Source organism: Crotalus tigris, unplaced genomic scaffold (genome assembly GCF_016545835.1).
Source record: "Crotalus tigris isolate CLP2741 ecotype Arizona unplaced genomic scaffold, ASM1654583v1 scf7180000024452.453762, whole genome shotgun sequence".
NCBI lineage: Eukaryota > Metazoa > Chordata > Lepidosauria > Squamata > Viperidae > Crotalus > Crotalus tigris.
The window spans coordinates 130,231-154,857 of NW_024100621.1; the positions used below are offsets into that span (position 1 = coordinate 130,231).

General features: G+C 39.1%; 1 long non-coding RNA gene across 10 annotated transcripts; it reads left to right on the plus strand.

Annotated features, from left to right (window-relative positions):
• The first annotated feature begins 291 nt into the window (after window positions 1–291).
• LOC120303047 lies at window positions 292–19,358 on the plus strand. 10 transcript variants are annotated; one of them, XR_005555323.1, is made up of 6 exons: window positions 292–444; window positions 1,321–1,376; window positions 1,753–3,889; window positions 5,657–5,844; window positions 16,487–16,540; window positions 17,439–18,606. It is a non-coding gene; the product is annotated as an uncharacterized LOC120303047 (long non-coding RNA). The 10 variants fall into 10 exon arrangements; XR_005555328.1 differs by having other exon boundaries at window positions 1,819–3,889; XR_005555324.1 differs by lacking the exon at window positions 292–444 and having other exon boundaries at window positions 453–1,936; window positions 3,027–3,074; window positions 3,740–3,889.
• The last annotated feature ends 5,269 nt before the right edge of the window (window positions 19,359–24,627 follow it).

Below are 24,627 nucleotides of genomic sequence, written 5' to 3' on the forward strand. Positions count from 1 at the left end.
TAACTTTTTTCACTTTATCTCTCATATTTACTATGTATATCAATTTTCAGTCCTAGTATATTAATATATGTAATCATGTTTTTTAAAATTATTTGATCTCCCATTTTAATGTTTGGTTTATTTACTTTTTCCAGAATGAAGACATTTTTTAATCTCCTCTGTCTCCTGATTATTTATTTATTTATTTATTTATGAGACTTATATACCGCTTTAAGTGCAAGCACTCTCTAAGCGGTGTACACCAGTAAGCAATGTAGATATATATTTACATTGCCCCCAACAATCTGGGTCCTCATTTTACCTACCCCGGAAGGATAGAAGGCTGAGTCAACCTTGAGCTGGTGAGATTTGAACCGCTGACCTGCTGAACACAGTCAGCTAAAGTGGCCTGCAGTACCATAATCCATAATCAAATGATTATGGATTATGGATTCCCCAGACAAGGTAAGTCTTCTGGTTTCTATAAGAAAGAGGGTTTCAAGTTCTACTCTATTAAGGTCCATGAAGACTTGTGTTCGATTCTGAATATCCATTCCAGACAGATCAACCTATATCAATGAGCAAGTGTAATATTCATTCACTACATGTTGAGGACAGGTGAACAGAATTCCTCTGTCAAATTTCTTCCACAGTGATATAATTGGCTAGCACTTCAAAGAAACTGAGGAGCCCTCATGAACAAATTGTCCAACAGTCAAACACCTTGTAAAGTTACCAAGTCAGATGAAGACTGTTAATTAATGGAAACTTGCAATACCAGCCTTTATGCATTATGAGATTACTAAATATAATACCTGGTGATATAGCATCTTTTCTTATTGTTCACTCTGATAAAAATGTTGGAGAAATGTATTAGAAATGATTGGTATATTAAAATATATGATTCAAGGTATTTCTATTTAAAAAGGGACAAAAAAATTGGAAACAAGTGATAATATACAATAAAAACAAGACGCTTAAACTTGTGGTTCTGGAACTGGGTTCTGATTTACCCAGATTCTTTTAGGATTCAGCTTCAAAATTAATTGTTTTTCATGTTTATTTCTATACTAGAACCTGACCTTAGATTGACTCCATTTTTGTTTTTATGATAAATTAAGGCTATCGGTGGTGGTTACAATAGCCAAACAAAGTTGGGATTAAAATGACTTTTTGATAAACATATGGATGGTGATTGGTGAAGTAATTAGCTGTAAATGTTTTAGATGGAGAGAATGGGTGTTTAATGGAGAGAATGGGTGTTTTTTTTTTTAAATCTACTTATTACTACTTTTGGAATTTTTCTTCTCAGTCCTCTGAAGAAATCCATTTCTTTTTCAGAATCCTCTGAAAAATATATATACTATTTCGCCTGGGACAAAATCCTTCTTGACTTTGTAAGCTATCAAGATATCATTGGTTGATTGATTATGTGTCATCCAGTCGTTTTCCACTTCTAGCAAATACATAGATCCCCCCCCCCAATGATCTATCCCTAACTTGTCAGGTCTGACAATGGTGTATCCATCGCCACTGTAAGAGACTCCACTCACCTTGCTGCTGCTTATCCTCTTCTTCTCTGTCTTTCCATCTTTCTCAGCATTAGAGTTATTTCACATAATATGTACAAATCAAGAGCTTGTTACAAATTATGAAATGTTAAATTAAAATATAAGTATCTATTAATGCAAAAATATTAAGGTTAGGTGGATTCAGTTAAATATTAATTGTCTTCACTAGGGATTTATGTTTCAACTTTCTTGGTTTATTTAGGACATGTTGCTTAATTTTAATTATGTGCCCTGCTGAGCTTGAGTAGTGTCATTCTATTGTCACCAGTATGCTGTATTTCTGCCACCACTTACCTACTTACTTACTTCTGGGTCCCATAATATTGCTGTAGCCATCACTATGGACACAACTCTGAATTCATAGGAATCCAAACACATGCTCAGAGGTATGTATCAAAGCAGTTTTCAGACTTCAGCTTATGCCAAATTGATGTTTATATGTGAGGATTCACTCCAAGTTAAAAAAAAAAAAAAGCTTCTCACATGAGTGTCCTTAGGTATGCTTACTTGCTGGAGTAATCCAGAAGACCTACCGTAGGCAATATGCCAAACTAGTATCAGAGCGTTCTACTTTCTTACACATATTATATCTGCAGAAAGAAAGTTCTGAATTTCATATTGATTTCTGGCTAGTAATTGAACTGAAACCCTACAGCTTTCCTGGCAAGATGCTTTTTGGTGCACTGTGGTTTGGGGGTTGCTTTCCTTCCACCCCCATAGCACAAAGGCCAGCTCTAGCCTGGCACGAAAGGGACTTTTTGGTGCACTCTGACTCTGGGGCTGTTTTTTTGCTTCTTCTTCATTTTCGTCACATGAAACAGCCCCAGCTTGACCCAGCAGCCAGACCTGACACATCTTGTCATCCATGGAGATGGATGTAATTTCAGGCATTGGTCATAAATTAGTTCGTTCAGTGCAACCATAACTTTAAGCAGTCACTGAATGAATGGTCTTAAGTCAAAGATTACCTGAATATATTTTATTGTGCTTTAAACTGATTGTTGCAACTACTAATCTGATGTGGTGGTGAATTATATGTAGGTGTATTCCTGAAGTTTGAACTGTAAGAGCAACAAGGAATTATTTGAAAAGTAGTAATTTGCCTTTTCAGGACACACAATATTGACAAGTGATGTAAAGAAGCATAACTCTTTACTGCTTTAAATTTTCCAAATGTTCTTTGAAACTGTCAGCTAATATAACGTTAGCGACACTTTGAAGACAATTTTGATTTTTTTTTTTCAAGTAACAGAGTAGTATGCCTAAGCTGCCAGGCCATTGTTCTTTTCTTTTAGAAATGCAAAACAAACTGTAGCAACTAATCACACTACATAACACTTAACATAAAGTTCCCCACTGAACACACACATGAATTATGGCTGAATGCATGTGATGCAGTGTTACTTGTGAAACAGTTTCCTTTACATCACAGGAGAACACAAATAAAATAAACCACCTACATGTTTCTTCCTCCAGGTATGTAGGAAGTCATAGTTCCAGTTCATAGGAGCGGATCTGAATACAGTAAGTTTTTCAACAAAGGAATTCCTTCCAAAGAAAGAAGCAGAATAAGATTGATGGATTAGAATGTAAGTTCGTCTGGGAGGAAATTGAGACAATAGTTTTGTTGTCCTACCATCACCATTAATTAATACAGCAGCAAGGAACTTTAAACCAGTCTTTGTGAAGAGAGTTCTCTAGTTTGATGTTTTTGCTTCATAACAGGTGCAGAGACATCAGAAAACAGGCAGACAGGTGCACCTGCAATCCATGCATTTAGGTGAAGCAGCCAGACTAGAAGTTCCAATCACTAGTCTAGTTTGGTTCAAATCCCAAATTCTCATTCTACTTTAAGAGAAATGGTAGAATGAGCAAATGCAGAGAAAGTAAAAGAGCCAGCAAGTGTATAATAATGTAAATTAAATGGTTTAAAAAGAGATGGATGAAGAGAAGTGAGAATTTGTCCTTCCAGCTGTTAAATAGTTTTGGAGCCACCTTGGACAACAGTATTGGTTGCTTGCAGCTATTTTGATTCCAGCTTCTCACTTTTTGCTAAGGCTACCCTCACAGTCATGAATGATTATTGATATTTTTATCCTCTTTTCATCCCCTGCATTATACCGGCTCATTTCCTTTCAAAATTTCATGGGAGGTTTTAAACCAACTTTCCTCACTCTGGTGTTCTCCAGATGCATTGATCTACGCCTTCTAACATCCATGGCCAATGGCATTATTCTTCAGGCTGATGGAAGTTGCAGTTCAACACAACTGGGAGGTTGCATTGTTATTTTTTTCCTGTTTAGGAAAATAAAATCACAACACACCTGTGGGAAGATAAGGTAATTAAGGATGAAAACATTAACTGACTCCTTACCTTCTTGCCCTTTGTAAATGAATAGCACATTGTTCATTCCAAAACCAAGAGTTAACCCACTTCCCTTTCATTCCATTCCATACAGTCCAGATGAATCTGTTACTTGCTGTTTACATGCAGGTTCCTTTTTAAGGAAATGTTGACATTCCAAATCAATGCTTGCCAGTCACCTTCCCTTCCTCTCTCTTCAGACATATTCAGAGATAATGAATCTTTATATGTACTGTAATATTCTTGAGCCAATTCAAATTTTCTAGGTCATAGTTTTGTGGAAGTCAAAATGTAGCTATTTAATTATCTGAAGGATTACTGCACATGGAATCATGCCACTTTCTTTAGCAACTGTCTTTCAGACATTAGGATTCTCTGTATCTTTCAAGTGTCTAATGCAGATATGTCAAACACAAGGCCCGGGGGCCGGATGCGGTCCGCGAAGTGGTTTCATGTGGCCTGCAAAGCCATCCTGGAAACAGTGAGGGAACAGCCCCCACTCCCTTGGCCCTGGCCTAGGCTGGCCGGAGCCAATGTACAATTTTGTGGTGGCCATCTATGCTGAAAAGCATTCAGTCGTAGCTCCACAAGGCCATCTAGAAACAGCCCCTGCTGTGTCGGCCCCGCCCCTTGGGTGCATGCTGGGGAGGTGTCACCCTTTGTGAGGAATAAAGAAATGGACCATGCCTTGGTGCTTGCCCCGGTCCCACCCCCTTCTGCCAGAGACCCTCAGATCTTCCCACTCCTGCCCAGGCTCCCATAGGCACCCTTGATGCGAATGATGTAGAACTGGCCATGCCCACCCAGTTAGGCCACACCCACTCTGGCCATACCCACCCGCCCCCCCCGAGGGCAACTGCAATGCTGATGCGGCCCTCCCTCAATGAAATTGAGTATGACACCACTGGACTAATGGAAACAATAAGATGGTTTCAATCTCCTGGGCATCTTTAACACCTGTGCTAAGTATAGAAACATAGATAGTAATTAGGCACAATTATGGTTATCATAGCCTACCAAAAAGGAAATGAGAAAGTGGGTATGGAAAAGGAACTTCATAAATGAAATTCAAGGTATTTTTAAACCAAGCAGGGAAAACAGCTGGAATTCTTTCATGCAGGAGGCATCTGTCCTTTGTTCTATGTAATAGAGTAATGGTGTGGGGGTACATTGTGTGTGTGTACATACTTGTGTGTACATTGGGCACTGGAAAGCTAGGACTTTGGCTGCATGTACTTTGCTGTGTGTCCAGGAGTTAATGAGACTTAGGACATAGCAGTCCATGACCTTCTGAGCTGCTGTCTAATTTCCTCTTCCAGAGGGATACACTAGGGGGGTTTACTGGACTTTTGTTCCTCCCCAGTCTTTGGCTTAATCTGGCCCATTTTTAATCTTCCTTTGGCAGCTTTTCTCTTCACACCAAATTTGATCCAGCTCTGTTCTGTTTTGGGGGCAAAAAGCCCAGAGTCCTGATCCCTTTTGTATAATTTATTTCTAACATTTCTTTGGTTTGGAAAGAGGAGTGATGGATCTAAAAGATCAATAAAGCTGTATCATATCTGTATGATTCATGGTCCTTTATAGATGCAGCATCATAACTTTAAGCTTTAAAGCTTTTAAAATGTTTCTCTCCTACCATAGGACACCCTTCATGATATATTTACATTATGCTTATCTGTTAAAAAAGCAAGTGGCGCTTATCTAATCAGGCCTATTTAGGAAAGTGTCTTGTGATCCACAGGACCCAAAAAGGTACACCTGGGAAGCTGCTGAGGAATTCTGAGAGTTGAAGTCCACACGTCATAAAAGGGCCAGGTTTGAAGACCCCTGGACTATATAATGGAAGATACCAGATGACTAAAATTAGTAAAAGAAATTATTAAATCCAGATGCTTACAACATTGGAGACTCCCTTCCTATTCAGCTGTGGTGAGCATATATATAATAGAGAGCTAAGATCCATGCTTGGCACTCATCTTGGGCAAGTTTTATAGCCTTTCAACCATTCTCCTCATGTCACATCCCCGCACAACCCTGGAGTTGCTAAGTTTAGGCATCGGCAAAGGAAGCTTATTGAGGATTATTATTAGTGAGGATTAGCTGTTAGTGAGGATTAGCTATACGGTTAAATGTCCAGCTGTTATTAAGGCACCTAGTTAAGGCAAATGTGGAAAGTAATTATTTAACTGGAGTCGGAACTGAGAGCTAGCTATCTTGCAGCTCACACAAAGAACAGTTTCCCAGTTGGGGAAGCAAATAAAAAGAGCTTGCTTGTCAAAGCAGCCTCTCTTCCTCGTGTTAATTAAAAAATATGGGGGATTTTCAGTGTGAAACATTTTGTATATCCACCACTAACAAGTTCCAAACACCCCAATCTTTTGTAGTGTCAGAACTGCTCTAACTCCCTTGCCAACTTTTTTTTTGGGGGGGGGGGCTTCTATATTGACAAAATTGTATACTATACAGCAGGGGTGCCAAACTGCAGGCCCGCAGGCCGGATGCATCATAATGAAACCGCGCCCATCTCATGGCCGGCAATGGCAAAAAAGTCACGATATGTCGCGACATGTCACGTAACGTTGCGAGTTTGACACCTCTGCCATACAGTGTTCCAAATGCAATAATATATAAACAAAAGCCTGACTGCACTAGCATTCTTTTTCAATCCCTTTCTTAATTCCATCCAGTTTTTTTTTACATGACAGTGGCTTTGAGTTATTTACACATTTATATTATTATTAATATTATTATTATTATTATTTATCATGATTTCAGGGCCCTCTTTCTCATCCTTATTTTGCTAAGATGCACTCTGTTGTGTCTTTGCTGAAATGCATTTGGCCCTAATAAAGCCAACTTTTTAATCCAGTTTCTCTTTGAAGCTCTTTGCAATATTTTTTTTCAATTTTGTTTTGTCATGCTGGGTTACTTGTATCATCAGTAAATGGAATCATCATTAAATTGCTCAATCCTAACAGTAGGTCATTCATGAACAAATGACAAAGCTTCAGGCCCAAAACAGATCCTTGGGGACCCCACACTTGGAATCCTTCATATCAACTCAGAATATTCATAATTCATGTTGGTTAAGTCTGGTCAATTCTGAATCTTGAACAATATATACGTACCATGGCATCTATATATTGAGTTTTGTTTAATTGTTTATTAGTGGATATTTGCCTTTTGTGAAAGAAATAGCAATCCAATAACTGGTTTTTTTTCCTTATCCTCTTTTTAAAAAATCTTCCCCACCCAGTTTTTCTTTCTTAAAATGAAAAAAGCAAGTTTTTTTATCACCATATAAGAATAAAAGGTTAAGAGTCCTTTTAAATATGAATCATCACTTATAAAATTACAGGTAGTCCTCAACTTGTATCATAATGGACCATTATGATACAAATCGTGTTGGTCATTAAGTGGGTCATCATGTGACCCCAATTTTATAGTCTTTTTTTTGCAGCAGTCATAAAGAGAACGCCACGGTCACTAAGCAAATTTATTGTTCAATAGGGCACATTTTTGCTGAATACTGTAAATGAACGCTGGTTTTCAGCAAAACACTAAATGGTGATCACAATTTGCAGGTCACCACAAACAGCGGTAATTGCAGGCAGGTGTCAAGCACCCAAAATGCAGTCATGTGTTTGTGGGGTGGGGGCCCAAATGTTAGAACTTTGGAAGCAAGTGGTAAATGTCTTTTGGGGTGGGGTCCACCACCATTTTGAATGGTTGCTAAGTGAAAGGGGAGAGCTGGTTGCATCAATAAAATTAAACACGAATACTACAATATAATAACTGTAACATTTCTAAAGTTTCATCATTGTCCTGTAAAAAAAAGGTCTTTTCTTTGAGAAAATAACCTCAAAGGATGTGATTCTGAAGCCTCTCACCCTAGTGCAGGGGTAGGCAACCTTGGCTCTTTTATGAGCCAGCTATTCCTATGCTGGCTCAGGAATTCTGGGAGTTAGTCCACGAATCATAAAAGAGCCAAGGTTGCCTATCCCTGCCCTAGCGCCATTCAATGAGGCAGAGCAAGGCAGCTTTCTCAAAGTGACCAGCAACAGCCAGGCAAGGAGATGAAGGGAAAGGCAGGAGGAAAAATCGAGTGTGGTATGTGAACTGCCCGGTTCCCACATTTACTCTGCTGCCCCCAAGCAGCATAGAAAATATGCTCTTTGAAACAATTCTGAAGCTCTTGACAATTTTGAATTATTGAATTGGAAATGGCCAGGGGTGCCATCTTGTCTTGCCCCTCTGGCAGGATTACGTTTTGCCTGATCTTCGTGTCGAGGAAATAATGAGCACGCAACCCTCTACAGGCTGAAACTCACCCCTCTCCACCTCAGCATAAAAGAAGCAGGCCTGTTTCCAAACTTAGTCTCCTTCTTCAAAGCCAGGTAAAAGAGAGGGTTAGTAACAGCCATGTGAATGTGGTACAATCTGTTTGTACTTGAAACAGAAGAGCCTCTGTCAAAAGAAAGAGTCAGATTAGATCAGCGATTCTCAACCTGTGGGTCGTGACCCTTTTGGGGGTCGAACGACCCTTTCACAGGGGCCGCCTAAGACCATCAGAAAACATATTTCCAATGGTCTTAGGAACCGAGACACCGCTCTGCATCTGTCTCCTCATGGCCTCCTCTGCCATTTGCAGAGAGAGAGAGAGACAGAGAGGCACTTTCGCTTCCCTTCTCTCTCTCTCTCAGGTGGACTTACCTCCTGCAGGGCTCCTGATTGGCCCTGTGCCCGGGTGCCCCACCTCCTGGGAGAAGCGCAGCCAGGGCCTCTTGGCCGTGGAGCCACCCGGGGAAGCCCCGGGATCCCTGCTGGGAGCAGCCCGCTGGAGGCTTCGCTGAGTGGGCCAGCCCTCCCGCAAGCCGTGGCCCAAGGGAGACCAGCCCCTGCGATCCCCAGCCAGCCCGACCATTCTACCTGCTGGACAGGAAGGCATGCCGGAGTCAAGGCTGCTGGAAAGGAAGAAGGAGATTCAGCAATGGTAGGAGAGAAGAACTGCCTCCTGGGGCCCAGCGCTGGCAGTGGCTTCCTTGCCATCCCTCCTCCCCTTCTTCCTCCTTCTGCCCCCAAGGTGGCTCGGGCAGGCGCAGGGGCAAGAGGGGTGCCTGGGGGGGAGCAGCCAGACTGACGAGCCATGCAGCACCAGCCCCCACCGCGGCTCCATCGGATGGGCGGAGGGCGAGGCCAGGCAGCACAAAGTCCTGGCGGGGGTGGTGGCCGGGCCAGGGGCGGCGGGGACCCCTGCCTATGCAACAGTGGCTGCAGCCGCCAGAACCGCTGCCTCCCGTCCTCCCTCTCCCCACCCGTTTGGCTGAGACGCAGTGGAGGCCGGGCCGGGGAAGGTGGGGACCCCCGACGATGCTGCCGTAAGAGAGAGAGGAAAGAGAGAGAAACAGAGGAAAAGAGAGAGAAAGAGAAAGGGAGGAAACAGAGAAAGAGAGAGAGAAAGAGAGAGAGGAAAGAGAGAGAGAAAGAGAGGAAAGAGAGAAAACGATAGGAAAGAGAGAGACAAAGAGAAGAAAGAGAGAAATGGGGAGAGGAAAGAGAAAAAGAGGAAAGAGGGAAAGAGAGGAAAGAGGGATAGAGAGAAGAGAGAGGAAAGAGAAAAAGAGAGGAAAGAGAGAAAGAGGAAAGAAAGAGAGAGGAAAGAAAGAAACAGGAAAAGAGGAAAGAGAGAAAGAGAAAGGGAGAAAAGAAAGAGAAAGAGAAAGGAAAGAGAGAGGAAAGAAAGAAAGAGAGAGAGGAAAGAGGGAGAGAAATGGTGCTTCTTCAACCAGGCTGGGCGGAGCTGGCGGAGCGGCCTTCCTGCCCCCCCTCCCCAGCCAGCTGGATGGGGGGTTGGGGGTCACCACAACATGAGGAACTGTATTAAAGGGTCGTGGCATTAGGAAGGTTTGAGAACCACTGGGTTAGACAGTCCCAGCCAGTGGTGACCTACAGCAAACAGATTTACTTTGAGTGGTTGTTTGCAGTTTAAGCAGAGTTTAAGCAAAAACAATAAAGATTTTTAACAATACCAGTCTTGGGCTGAGCATGTTTATAAAGTAAGCCATTTATTTTTCCAAATCGTGTGTGTGTGTGTGTGTGTGTGTGTGTGTGTGTGTGTGTGTGTGTGTGTGGTGTGCATGTGTGCTTCCCACTGCTGACTAGTATCCATTGTTCAAGGGTAATGACTTTTTTTTTTCCTTGTTTATCTCCTGCCAAAATGTCAGAACGGATAGTTCTCTTTTTCCTAGCTGCTGCTTTACAATTTCATTAAGAACACAAGGCAACATTGTCATATTGATTTGCGTATATAATAACAGTTTCTCTTTGGTAGTCATTCTTTGTCATGGGGTGTTCTGTATCTTCCTAAGGTCATTGCACAGAATCTTCTCTACAATTAAATCATAACTGCCAACACCACAGCAACAAATGCCAGGATTCAGATGGGGTGTTCTCAAATCATTGTTGATATTTGTACTCCAGTACAAATTCTTTATGTTTTGTAGCAGATATTTGCATAAGCCAACCATTTTTGAACAGATATTTGCATAAGCCAGCCTCTTTTGAACAGCAAAGAGCTCTGACTATTACAAGAGATTTTTTTTCTCTTGCTGCCTAATGCAATAGCATCCAAAGTCAGAACAGAACAGAACAGGAGTTGGAAGGGACCTTGGAGGTCTCCTAGTCCAGCCCCCTGCTCAAGCAGGAGAACCTATACCTTTTCAGACAAGTGACTGTCTAGCCTCTTCTTAAAGATCTCCAGTGATGGAGCTCCCATGATTTCTGGGGGCAAGCTATTCCACTGGTTAATTGTCCTCACTGTCAGGAAGTTTCTCCTTAATTCCAGGTTGCTTCTCTCTTTGATCAGTTTCCAACCATTGTTTCTTGTTCTGCCCTCTGGTGCTTTGAAGAATAATGTGACCCCCTCTTCTTTGTGGCAGCCCCACAAATACTGGAACACGTCTATCATGTCTCCCCTATTTCTTCTTTTCTTTAGATTAGCCAAACCCAATTCCTGCAGCTTCATATGTTTTAGTCTCCAGGCTTTTGATCATCTTTGTTGCTCTTCTCTGAATTTTTTCCAAACATCTTTTTTATGATATGGTGACCAAAATTGGTTGCAGTACTCCAGGTGTGGTCTTACTGGGGTTTTATAAAGTGGTACTAATACTTCGTGTGATCTTGATTCTATGCCTCTGTTTATACAACCCAGGATTGTTTTAGCTTTTTTGGCTGCTGCTGAAACCAGTTCTGATGATGGGAAAAAAAGAGAGAAAACTTGCTTTTGTTTGATTTATTGTTAACATTTATATTCTTTATTCCCTCACCCCTAACTAAGATCTATAACCTGAAAAGCATGTACGTATCATCTCTCTGTCTCTTTCTCTGAATGTCATTCATGCTAGAGTCTTGGTTCCTAGAGACTGCCTTTTATTACGAATTAAAAAAAAAAAGCTTTGGGTTTCATGATTGGACCTGCAAATTTTGTGACGTCCTTGTGTTCCAGAAGAGAAGCTGAGTTGGTCTGCTTTAGCAATACCAACAAGGAACATTGGCTTAATTAGATCTGGCAAGAACAGTCCAGGCTTCAGAGACAATAGGTAAAACAGGACTGCCATTATGTCTTCATTTCCTCTGGCTTCCTACAGCTCTGCTACAAAATGAAATCAAAAAAACAGCTGGGACATAATTTCTTCTGTTGTAAAAAACTAAACCAAAGATGAAGAGAAAAACACCAAACTATAGCTCTGATTAAAAGTTCCAGTGCATTTTATAGACTCCAATTAGTTTATGGAAAGCACATGGACACATGGCAACCACAGGGAGTTGCTCACCTTGTCTTCTGCTGTCCTCCAGGGAATCCTATAATACGTACATGTCTGCACTACCAACCTATTCGGTTTATTTATTTGACGTATTTTTTTTTTACATTTCTGACCCTCCAATTTCCCTCAAAGAAGGACTCTGGGTGGTGTATAAAAAAATGTTAAAATATGAAACAATACGGTCAAAAGTTAAAAAAATTAAATTTAAATTTAAAAATGTAAGAGAGGGCAAGAGATTAAAACTGGTTAAGAGGTAAAGGGAAAATTTTCAGGGGACTAACCAGCCCTATGACTGTGTGCTCCTCTGGACTCCCCACACATGGCCACAGAGCCACATTTTAACTCCCCTTCAGAATTCCAGGAGAGTGGAATCTGCCTCACCTTCAGGAGAAGAATATTCCACAGGACGAGGACGATGGCAGAGAAGGCTTTCTTCCTAGACCCGCCAGTTGAAACTCTTTAACTGATGGAGTCTGCAACATTCCTTCCTTGTCTGACTAGACGGGATGGGTTGATATAATTGGATAGAGACGGTTCCTTAGGTAGCCTGTCCCCATGCCATGTAGGTCTTTATAGGTCACAAGCAACACCTTGAATTGAACCCAGAAGCATCCTTCTTTGGGTGCCTAAAATTGCCCACCCAGCTGCATTTTGTAGCAGCTGGTTTCCAGATACTTTTCGAGGGTAACCCCATGAGGAGCAGATTGCAATAATCCAAACAGGAGATGACCAGGGCACGAATGACCCAGTGGACAACCTCCCTATCCAGAAAATGGCGTAACCAGAGCACAACACTAAGCTTTAGTTCGTCCTTTTCCAACATATAAAAACTGGGTGACGGGACTTGTAAAGTGTTCTGTAGACTGCACCACTTTGGTTTGTATAATGACTGGTAACAAAATTGATTCCCCCTAATCATTGCCTGCACATAAAAAAACTAATTAGTCAGGGGAAAGAGTTCAGATTAAGTTTTCTTTCTCCACTAATATGTTTTTCTTCTATCAAGACAGCATGTTTGTTGAGCAAAGTTTCAAATATTTGTCCCGTCACATCCCTTCCCAACCTTTATAGCTTCAAGAGGTTTTTACAGCTTTATATTCAGATGCTATTTTAGAAGTAAACTGCTGGACATGCTGACTTTTGGCTACACTAATCTGAGTAATCAGATGATCTACCAATAAACTAAAAGTCCTCTTCTCAGTGGAAAGCCAGATCTCTATCCCTCTTCCGTCAGCTGCATGGTGGACATCTTTGGAAAGCAAATTTATTTTCATTGTGGCCTTGCCACCTTATGCTGTTGATGAACACCCATTATCCCCCGCCACATTTGATGCTATTTTTGGTTTATGGGAGCTGTAATCTAAATTATTTGGAAGGTGAGGAGTGCAACACTGTATGAGCCATGAGTCAGGAGTATTCCACATCCATGATGTGAACCAAATAGCTAATGGAGGAGGGAATTAATTTTATTAATTAATGCTGCATCCTGAAGAGTTGCCAGTTCCTCATGTTACAGAGTTTAAAGTTAGCTTTATCATCAGCAGAGCACTGGTTAGCAAATGGAAAAAAACTAAGATATCATGTCCTCCCACTCCGAATCACTAGTGAAACCTACAGTAAACTTTCTCAAAGTTACTGCCAAATTTTAATTTTTGTTGCAAGAAATAGGAAAAAAATGGTAAAGTACAGGAAAAATAACTAATTTAACTGCAAATGACCCTTTTCTTGCTTTGACTCCAATCATTTTCTTGGTCTGACTTTCTAACAAAATAAAAGAAAAACCCTGACAGATGAACTATGTATAAAATCAGAACTACAAAAAATGATAATTATTATCTCTATTCAATACCTCTATCTAGAAAGCCATTTGTAGAGATAAACCCCCGAACAAGCACAAAAGGCTATGCATCTCTGACATAGGGAAAAAGTGTACTGTCTGTAACACAACAGCAACACCTGATTATTCTCTGTATAGTAGCTTACTTTACCCATCAACTTGCAATGAGACTACTGTAACTTCCTTTATATGAGGTTGCTTTCAAAGATGACTTAGAACCAGCAGTTGGTCCAAATTTCATTGTCATGAGGTCAGGAGGTGGTAGATTCAGCAACATGGTCATTGCTTAGGTCAGGGGTCTTCAAACTTGGTCACTTTAAGACTTGTGGACTTCAACTCCCAGAATTCCTCAGGCAGCCATGGCTGGCTGGGGAATTCTGGGAGTTGAAGTCCACAAGTCTTAAAGTGGCCAAGTTTGAGAACCTCTGGCTTAGGTCATTGCTTTGGATACGGGACCCAACTCAAGATGCTGGTTTTAAATTATAAAGCCCTATATAACTTGGCATCTGTATGTAGGTAGTCCACAACTTACAACCACAACTTACAACTATGATCACAACTGAGATCAGAATTTCTGTTTCTAAGCAAGGCAGTTTTTAAGTGAGTTGTGCCCGATTTTAGGATCTTAGCTGTGGTAGTTGCTAAGTGAATCACTTCATATGTTAAGTGAATCATGCAGTGGTTGAGCAAATTGTAACTGTTCAAAATTACAATGGCACTGAAAAAAAAGGCGCTTACAACTGATCCTCGCACTTACAACTGTCACAGCATCCCCAGGGACACATGATCAAAATTCAGACACTTGGCCACCAGCATGGAGTTACGATGGCCGAAGTGTCCCGGAGTCACATGATTGCCATTTCAACCTTCCAAGCTGGCTTTCAACAAGCTAAGTCAATGGGGGAAAACCAGATTGGCTTAACCACCGCATGGTTCATAGGTTGTGGGAGAACCTGTACTTACAAGATCTTATCTCCCTATCAGAATAAGCCCACACTGTGTGCTGCTCTGGGAAAGGTCTTCTCCAAGTCCCCACTCAAGATGAGCTTATGGCCTTCTGGTGGAACACCTTGCCGTCTGAGATAAGAGAAGCCCTCACCTTGCCTGCATTTCTCAAATAAGTAAAAACTGTCACCTTCTTTTTGAGACAATGGGGACCTGGACCATTTTTGTCATTTTTATTTGTATTTGAAGTTCATTTTGTATGTAAACTGCTCTCAACTGTGAGAAGTTAAATAGCATAGAAATGTGACAATAAATAAGAAGAGACACTGCTGCCAGACTATTAATAAGGTCACCATTAAGGTATCATTCTGTGTAAAAAAAAAATAGTGGCTAAGACTCACTCCCACTTGAACTTCATTATTGGGGTTGATCAATATAATGTAACAGTGATAACTGCTTCTCCACCTGCTCTGGATTCTCTGCATCCTGTAGATTTCAAAACTTAATCAGGGTGACTAGGACAGTATCTATTCTAACTCCTGGGTTATTAATTCAATCAACCAAGGGCTGACATGATGAGTAATGCCATTTAAGTGAACATTATTCACTTCAAATATTAAGAATAAATAAATAATTCAGATATCTGCAACTTTTTATTTTTTTCAAGGCCCAAGGAAGAGGAAGAAGTCATGGCACATGACTAGATTAGACTTCATTCTTTTATCAGACAGAAGGAAAGCAATTACCTGAGGAACGTAATGTATTTGCCTACCCCTACACAGCCATGACTAACTTTGTCATGACTGAGTATTGTAGCTCATGTAAGAATGATGCTGCTGTCATAGCCATGCCTTAGAGCTCCACATAATGGAGAGAGATATGTGACTTGTTCCGGAAGTCTTCAGTTCTGCCTTCTGGAGAGGGGTGTATGTGTGATGTTCCAGTTATCAGAATGAACATAGATACATCATTTCTGAATTCTTAAAAAAACAGTAATACAAATATACCCTTACAAACCTCATAAAAGAATGAAAGTGGGTTTGTACTTGTTGACTTTGAAACAAAAAAGACAGAATACAGAATATCCCAAACTAATTGCAAATAATCATTTATGTGTAGGGATGCTCTTTCCCAGGTCATCTCCTTTGTATGTTAGGCAAAGTGAACAGTCGGGCTCACATTTGTTTCTGGATGGGAAACCAAAATCCAGTATGATCTTCAGAGAGGTTTGTGTCCTTAGCATGCTTAGGGTATTTCTATGTACATTTAAAGGAGAACCCAATTTACATAACAACTATTTACCTCACTTTTATTTTTTAAAACTCCCAGATTTAAGCTATGAAGGAAATTTTGACTTCAGTGAAGGCAACTTTCCCCACCAGTGTCATAAGGGAACGAAGTTGATTTTTTGTTTTTTTTTCTCCAACACATATATCCCACAATGCAACTACTAAGAAATTGTGTATACAATGGATGAAAAGGAAAACTCCTGTGCTTAAACAAAATGTTGTAGTTTGTATGACAGCACAGTGTCTACAAGAGACTGCATATCAGCCAAATTTTGATGTGAATTATGATTCAAGCTATATTTGCAATTCAGTTGAAAAGGTCAAGTCAGTTTGATTAGAAATTTCAATTCAAATTGTCAAATTAAATCAGTGCCAAGGTTTGATTTGGTATAAATGCATTTTTGCATGTGCAAAAGTCCATTTCATTTTCAAATCAGCATTAAGGCACCTCAATTTAATTTGATGACCCAATTTTAACATTTTAGTTCAATATTCAAAATGGTGAGTCAATCAAATCAACTTCTAATCAAAGCTCCACACAGCTCTATTAAAGATTGATTATGTGTCATCAAATCATTGTCAACTCTTAGTGACCACATAGATAGATTTTTCTCCATAATGATCTGTCCCTAATCTGATTTTTCAGGTCATCTTCTTCTTTTCTGTTCCACCTTTAGGGCCTTCTTTGCACAATGTTCCCAAAATAGGATAATTTGAGCTAGGTCCCTCAGGTAAGTACTCTGGATCGGTTGGAATATCCATTAGTTTGTTTTCTTGACTGTCCATAGTATTTTCATATATTGCTTAAAAATTATCAAGCCGTAATGCTTCTGTAAACAAAGAGTCATCAAGAAATTGACCTACCTTTACTTTTAATGTATTCTGTAAAAGCATATCTTTCATATTGTTTAAATCGATTGGACTACTCTTTTTTCACTGTACATGTATTATCCAAAGCATAGCCTGGTTATGGGCACATGGCACAGAAACATCTCCCTAAAGTAATTGCATTAAAAACTATCTCTGTTTTTTTTTTCCCCTGGTGGCCTGCCAGCATCCAGGCCCTGATACTTATGTAGGAGGTGGTTACAGTAAACCTATGTAAATGGCATTAGTCATCTAAGTCAGCACCTGTGAGACTAAGTGCTTACAATTACCAGGTAAAAGTGTCTGCAGGCCTGCTCTACAAAAGATGGAAGATCGCAGCCTAGGGAATATAGCCGCACAATATCACACTGTGCATGTCAATATCTCTGAAACTGCAGCTCAAAGAGGAATATAACAATCTACCTCTTGCATTTTTTCTTTGTTTGATAGAATGAATGTGTCTATTCAGCATACAGTGAGTCAGATAAATGATATTTCCCTGTCTTTGACTAGACTGCTCCTTTTGCTAAAAACAACCGATTTTACAGTGATTTCTTAAAACAATCATCCCAAACCTTCAGACAGAAGGCCAAACATGACACTAGAATGTCAGGCTATGTTCTCAAATAAAAACAGTAGGAGGAACCAGGATTAATTTAATTATGTTAAATTAATTGAATCATAGTGGAACAATTACTTCTCATCTAATTATGTTTTCCATGCTGTTGCATTGAAATTTTTTTTTTTTTTTTTTTAAATCAGCAATGTTTGGAGGAACTGTGTAAGATACACCAAAAGATACAACCACGGAACCATGGAACTTGTGTACCCAAACTTACATGAATGAGATCTTATCATCAGGGCCACCACTTCATGTATCTCCTCTTAGATAAGTAGTACAATTGCAATAATTTACTACATTCCTAGATATAATAATAAACTGAATTGAGATTGCCTCAAAGAAGATTTATATAATATTGCATGAGTTTAAAACTAGTCTCAGTTACCAACTCATTAGATGGATTTCCACATCAGTTTCCTTTCTAGAAGAAATATTGCAAGAGTTATGCTGTGTTTCATTAAAAGTGCCAGGCTAGAAACCAAGAGACGGGGAGTTCTTAGGCACGAAGGCCCATCCACTTCACAGGGTTATTGTTGTGATGATAATAGGAAGAGGAAAGAGAGTTAGGCATTCACTACCTAGTTATAAAAAAAATAATGAAATTGGGATTATAAATAAAATAAAATAAATAAAACAAAAATAAAATAAAATAATAAATAGTTATGCACTTATGAGACGACTTGCCTTGTCCCAGCTCTAGTCAGTTTAGGAAGAGGAAATTGAAGATACAAGTCAAGTCCCATGCAATAGACGAACTGGCTATTTCTGCATAGAATTAGCCAGATGAAGTTATGAAAGGGGTTTTATATCAACCATTTCTGTTTCAGCCCACCTTAGTACCTTCATTTGCACCATAACAATGTTTTCTTTTTAGCTTTCAGAGTTGGCATCAGCGCTATTGGCTGACATAATGTGTAAGGTGTAATTGGTATAAATGCTACCATGTGCATGGTGTGGTACTGCCCACCCAATGGAATTATTTCAGATGTACAAACTGTACCACACCTGAGTGACTCTACAGTTTATCAATGTACATAATGGGGGTTTGCAATTTCAAGAATTTCTTTGTATGCCAACGTCTCCTGAGTTTGTGCTTTCTCTGCTGCACTCTAGATGGCATTATGATGCTGAAACCAGTGACCTACCGCAGATTATAATCTTTCTGGGAGAGTATAATAGGTAAACAGTAAAAGAAAATGAAAAAATCTGGAAGCTCTATTTTACTATGAAGTGTTAACTCTTCTTTCAATATTTCTAGTCCAATTGGAAACAGAGCAAAACAGATAATAAAACATATTATACCCAAGATCTTCCATCTCATTTTACTTTCAGAAATCCAAGATACACATTCTAAATATACATAAAAGGCTTTGGTGGTCATTGAAATTATAGTGCTATTTAATATTTGGGTGTATCTCAGTATGTGGCATACACAGGTTGGTTTGGTGAAGTCATTTTTTGATGTTACTTTCAGTGAAATTTAGGCAAACAGGGAAACACGTTTGACTTTGCATAAACTGAAACCTAAGCTAGAGAGCCTTGAATAGCAAGATCTCAGTTTCTGGGCTATTTACCAGAGTTTAAACTTAGGCCGGGGCATAGATATTTGGTGAGTGTCCTGGCATTGTTGCCTATCTGGATATACAAAAACAAGGATGTTGCCTAGATAGAGTCTTTTGTAACCATGAAGATGTTTCTATTTTCAGGTGCCCTCTTTATAAAATGTGACTGCCACTTGAACCTTCTGCAAAATACTATTTTTCTTCTTGTTGGCTCTGCATTTGAGAAAAAAGCTTGAAATAAGAACAGCTTGAGAAGATAGCTGACTGATAAATGGATTGCTACTGAGAGTACACAGTGGTAAAACAGATGAGCTTCTATCTTTCCTTGCTTTTTTTTAAATGATAAAAACCATATCTTAGTGAACCTTGTAATAATTAGGGAAAAGAGCCGAGGTGGTGCAGCAGTTAGAGTGCAGTACTGCAGGCCACTTTAGCTGACTGTGTTCAGCAGGTCAGCGGTTCAAATCTCACCGGCTCAAGGTTGACTCAGCCTTCCATCCTTCCGAGGTAGGTAAAAGAGGACCCAGATTGTTGGGGGCAATGTAAATATATATATATATATATATATATATATATATATATATATATATACACATTGCTTACTGGTGTACACCGCTTAGAGAGTGCTTGCACTTAAAGCGGTATATAAGTCTCATAAAACAAATAAATAAATAAATAAATAAATAAATAAATAAATGTAATTGATTGGCAGAAAGGAGCCTCACTGCCTCCAAGAATTACAGAACCCATGGTGTACATAATGACAAGTAAAGACTACATTTCCCAGCTAAGAATTTCAATTGTGTGTGCCTTTGAGTCAGGTTGGCCTAGTCCTGGCAATATTTTTTGACAATATTTCAGAAATATTTGTTGTTGCCAGCTTCCTAGGGCTAAGGGAGAATGACTGGCCTAAGGTCACCCAGCTGACTTTGTGCCTAAAGTGGGAGTAGATTGCATGATAGTTTGTAATTCTGGTCTGGTGCTTTAACCATTACACCATTTTTCAGTTAAATTTTAATAGAAGGCTTCTCCTGCAGCTTGCAAGTAATAATTGCTGATTTTGACTCTAAATTGCTGTTACCTATAAATTGTAATCACAAATACTTAAAAAAGGATACACTAATTTGCAATGACAAACTACAAAACTGAATAGCTCCATTATATAAATTAATAGACTGCATATAAGAAAAAAATATGGCCCTTCTTGAAATATTGAATCACAGAAATGATTATAAGAAAGCAAAGAAGAGCACTATATTTCCTCCTCCTATTTGAATTAGTGCCTAATTCTGAATGTACAAGCTTTGGATAATACGATCTTATTGAAGGCAACTGGTTTCCCAATATGTGCCACAGAATACTGGACTAGATAAAGTGCTGCTCCAATTTAATAGTTCTTATTTGAAATTATATATCCATATGAAGTCCAAATGTGATAACTGATGCATAAGAGTTCACTTGAGGACATCTTACAGAATAACAGAGTTGGAAGGGATCTTAGGGGTCTTCTAGTCCAATCCACTGCTCAAACAGGAGACCCTATACTATTCTGGACAAATGGCTGTTCAATCTCTTCTTAAAAACTTCTAGTGATGGTGCACCTACAACTTTTGAAGGCAAGCTGCTCCATTGATTAATTGTTCTCGCTGTCAGGGAATGTCTCTTTAGTTCTAGATTGGATCTCTCATGGATAAGTTTCCATCTGATACTTCTTGTCCTGCTCTCAGGTGCTTTGGAGAATAGATTGACCCTCTCTTCTCTGTGATACTCCTCAAATATTGGAAGACTGCTCTCATGTCACCTCTAATCCTTCTTTTAATTAGATTAGACATACCTAGTTCCTGCAACTGTCCATCATACGGTTTAGCCTCCAGCCCTCTAATCATCTTTGTTGCTGTTTTCTGCACTCTTTATAAAGTCACAACATCTTATTTGTATCATGGTGACAAAACCATGTATTCCAAGTGGGCTCATACCAAGTAGTAAAAAGTGGTACTAATACTTCTTGTGATCTTGATAATATGCCTAGGACAGTACCCAGCTGTCTCATACTTAAGTGATTGTCCACTAGGACTCCTAAATCCCTCCCACAGTTATTGCTGATGAGCCAGCATCACCTATTCCAGGAGTGTCATGGAAACCACACCCACCCCATTGCCAGCAATGGAAAAAAAGTCACGATATGTCACAACATGTCACATGATGTTGCAAGTTTGACACCCCTGACCTATTCTATACCCGTGCATTTGGTAACATGTTAAGTAAATTTTCCTCCCGTAAAACAGTGCAATAAAAATTGGGCAAAGGTCAACAAACAGGATGTCATGGTTCAAAAGAAGAAGCTCTTCATCGGATGTTCTTGCTTGACACAGAAATGGAAATCTGAAGGCATGAGAGAAGGAGGACTGAATGCTTGGAAGTACAGGGAAGAGTAATCAATACAGGTGGTCCTTGATTTATGATTGTAATGGAACCTGCCATCACTATTGTAAGTTATGTAAATTGGATCATCCACGTGATTGACCTGATTTTATGATCATTTTTGCAGCAGTCATTAAGCAAACACTACAGACATTAAGTGAAGCAGTGGTTCACTATGGGCCGGTTTTGCCAAAACGCAAAAGTAACACAGCCACTTACTTACTGTGGGATGCTTCAAACAACTGTAAATGCAGATAGGCTGCTCAGAAATGGGGAGGGGGCTATTGGAACTTGAGAACCAAGTTGTAAGTATCCCAGGGAGGTCCATTATAACTTCAAACAGTCACTAAGTGGCCAGTCATAAGTCGAGGATTAGCAATAATAATAGCAGTAGCATTTAGGCTTACATACCACCCCATAGTACTTTATAGCGCTCTCTTGGCAGCTTGCAATATCAGCATTATTTGCATATTGCCCCCAACAATCAGGGTCCTCATTTTACCAACCTCAGAAGGGTGGATCACTGAGCCAACCTTAAGCCCCGTCAGGATCGAATTGCAGGCTGTGGGCAGAGTTTGCCTGCAATACTGTATTTTACCACTGTGCCATCACATTATCTGTAATGTTGCTGAGGAAAAGCATAGTTAGTGGCTAGAACACTGAAAAAGAAGTGTTTTGTAATATTTTATGGTGAGTCACTTATTGTTATAAAATACAATAAATATTACTAAAATATGTGATGCATTAGAAATAACAGTTGTCCATGGATGATGAACACTGATTATAAATTTTAAGCAATATGTTGATATCAAAAACATCAAAGAAAGAATGTTAAAATGCATAGAAAATCTGTTTTAGTTCTTGGACCTATATCATTAGCTCTCTGAAGAGCAGTCATTCAGATAGTTGCCTCTGAAAAGGTCTAAAGTTTGAAAGAAAGAATACAGCGGACAAATGCCTTCATTTATTCAACAATCAGGAGACATGTCATGCATTGGTCTGACAACACTCTGTCATGGCCTCTTAATATTACCTTGTCTTATTAAAAATCAGACTTGATGGAAATTTTACTGTATGTATAATATTAAAAAATATTCTTGATATATCTCAGCAGTGTCTTTTTTTTTTTTAAAGAAAGTCAGGTTACTTATTGAAGTCAATGCCTCAACAGCTTGTTAAGAAACATAAACACTTCCAAATGCTCTCTCAGACTAAGAGAGAGGAGAAAATGAACAAATTAAAAAACAGCATTGATGTCACTCTATTGAGAAGGCTTTACATTTGATGATATAGCTTATACCAAGGCCATAATATAGTCTTATGAGCACTGTAAAAACAATGTAATGTTTACTAGTCATTAGTATGGATTTGTTAACAAACTTTGTTATTTTCATTTTTGATTGGTAATTGGAGGAATGCTTTGGATATTAATTAACTTTTCCATAGATAGATAGATAGATGGATAGATAGATAGATAGATAGATAGATAGATAGATAGATAGATAGATAGACAGACAGACAGACAGACAGACAGACAACCTTTATTGTCATTATTTTACTGTAGGCACATTGACACACATTAAAAATGAAATTTAGTTGCTTGCTCTCAAAGTGTACACATACATAACACATATTTAAACATGCTACATACAACATATATATAAACCTAAACCCTTACATATAAATAACATAAATATTAATCACCATCCAAAGTATCCCATGAGAATCTGATTAGCAAGTTAGTTAAGTATGGTCTCGATGGCCTGACTATTTGTTGATTTTTACAGCTGGTTTGAAAACTGTTTTCAATCATCAGTGGATTATCATTAAATTGGAGTAAATTGTCAAGTGAGGAGCTACAATGTTTGGCCTTGGGTGCAGTTTATTTTAACATTTTCATTAAGTACTTGGATAAATATTTAAAAGGTTTAATTGCTTTTTTCATTGCTTAGTTTCATTAATTACTTGATAGAGGAAATTTTAATGGAGAAAATTGTTTGCTTATGAAAATAGAAAATCAAGTACCTGAACACAGGATGGAGAAACTTGAGAATTTTGGATTTATAACTGATTATAATCTGAATAAGAGTCAGCAAGGTATAATGGCCATAAACAAAGGCAAATACAGTTTTATGCTCCATCAGTTATAATACTGTATAGAGCAATTCTACACTGCAGCCTAAGTGGTTTATCTCCCATGCTGCTCATGCTGTTCCTTAAGCCTATTTCAGAAATTCTACTATGGATTGCAGTGGGTTGAAAATAGACCTGGACTGATGTATAGTCTCAACCATGCTCCTTGCAAGATCCGACTGACCATCCTCCTGTTTCTACTCCTTCTCATTCATCCATGCAAAGATGGCTCCTCTGTGAACTAGTATACCAGTGCTTGTCTTTTATTTTTAGGGATTGTTCCTTTTCACTAGTTCCTGTGCTTGCTGTTCTTTCTTTCTTTCTTTCTTTCTTTCTTTCTTTCTTTCTTTCTTTCTTTCTTTCTTTCTTTCTTTCTTTCTTTCTTTTTCTTTGCACATATGAATACATTCATCATTCACTCTTTCTTCTCACCCTTCCTTCCCATATGAACAAATAGCGGGGCTGTGGCCAGGAGGTCCTTTGCACAGGTTCATCAGTGCACCAGTTAGAGAGGCCCTTCAAATGGTCACTTATACTTTGTTCACTTGCAACTGGACTACTGCAATGTGCCCTACATGGTGCTGCTCTTGAAGATGATCCTGAAACTACAGCTGGTCCAAAATGGGGTCCATTTTCTCTAAAGTGCTTAAGCCAGCTTGGGTTAGAAAACAGTAGTTTTGAATTCAAGATGAAATTCAATTCAGTTCAAAACAGTAGTTCTGAATTCAATGTGGAAAGCACAGATGCACGGTGCATTTTCATTAAGTTGGGAGTGTGTGTGTAGGGGATGGGGGACAATATTCTGCATTCCAGTATTGAGGAAGCATTGATTGACTCATACTGGCAGTGGGCCAAACAGAAAATTCAGATCTGCCAGTTTCCAAATAATAACCTTAACTTTTTATTTTTTAATATATTAATTCCGTAAGATTGACATCATACAGCTCTTATTTCTGCACATTAATTTTATACGAATGACATTTTGTATTCTGAGCCATAAGCTCTGGACTTTCATTATATAGAGACTTAATAACTTAATAAATGATTATACTATCTACATGCAAGTATGAAAAGCTAGAAAGGTAGTCCTAACAGCTTTTTAAATGGTTTACCTCGATTGGCAATGGGAAAAAAAAGCAGCATTTTCACTCAGTACTTTTTCTGCTAGTCCCTGCAAATTAATTATCTGTCTACAGCAACTCTACTTGTGATG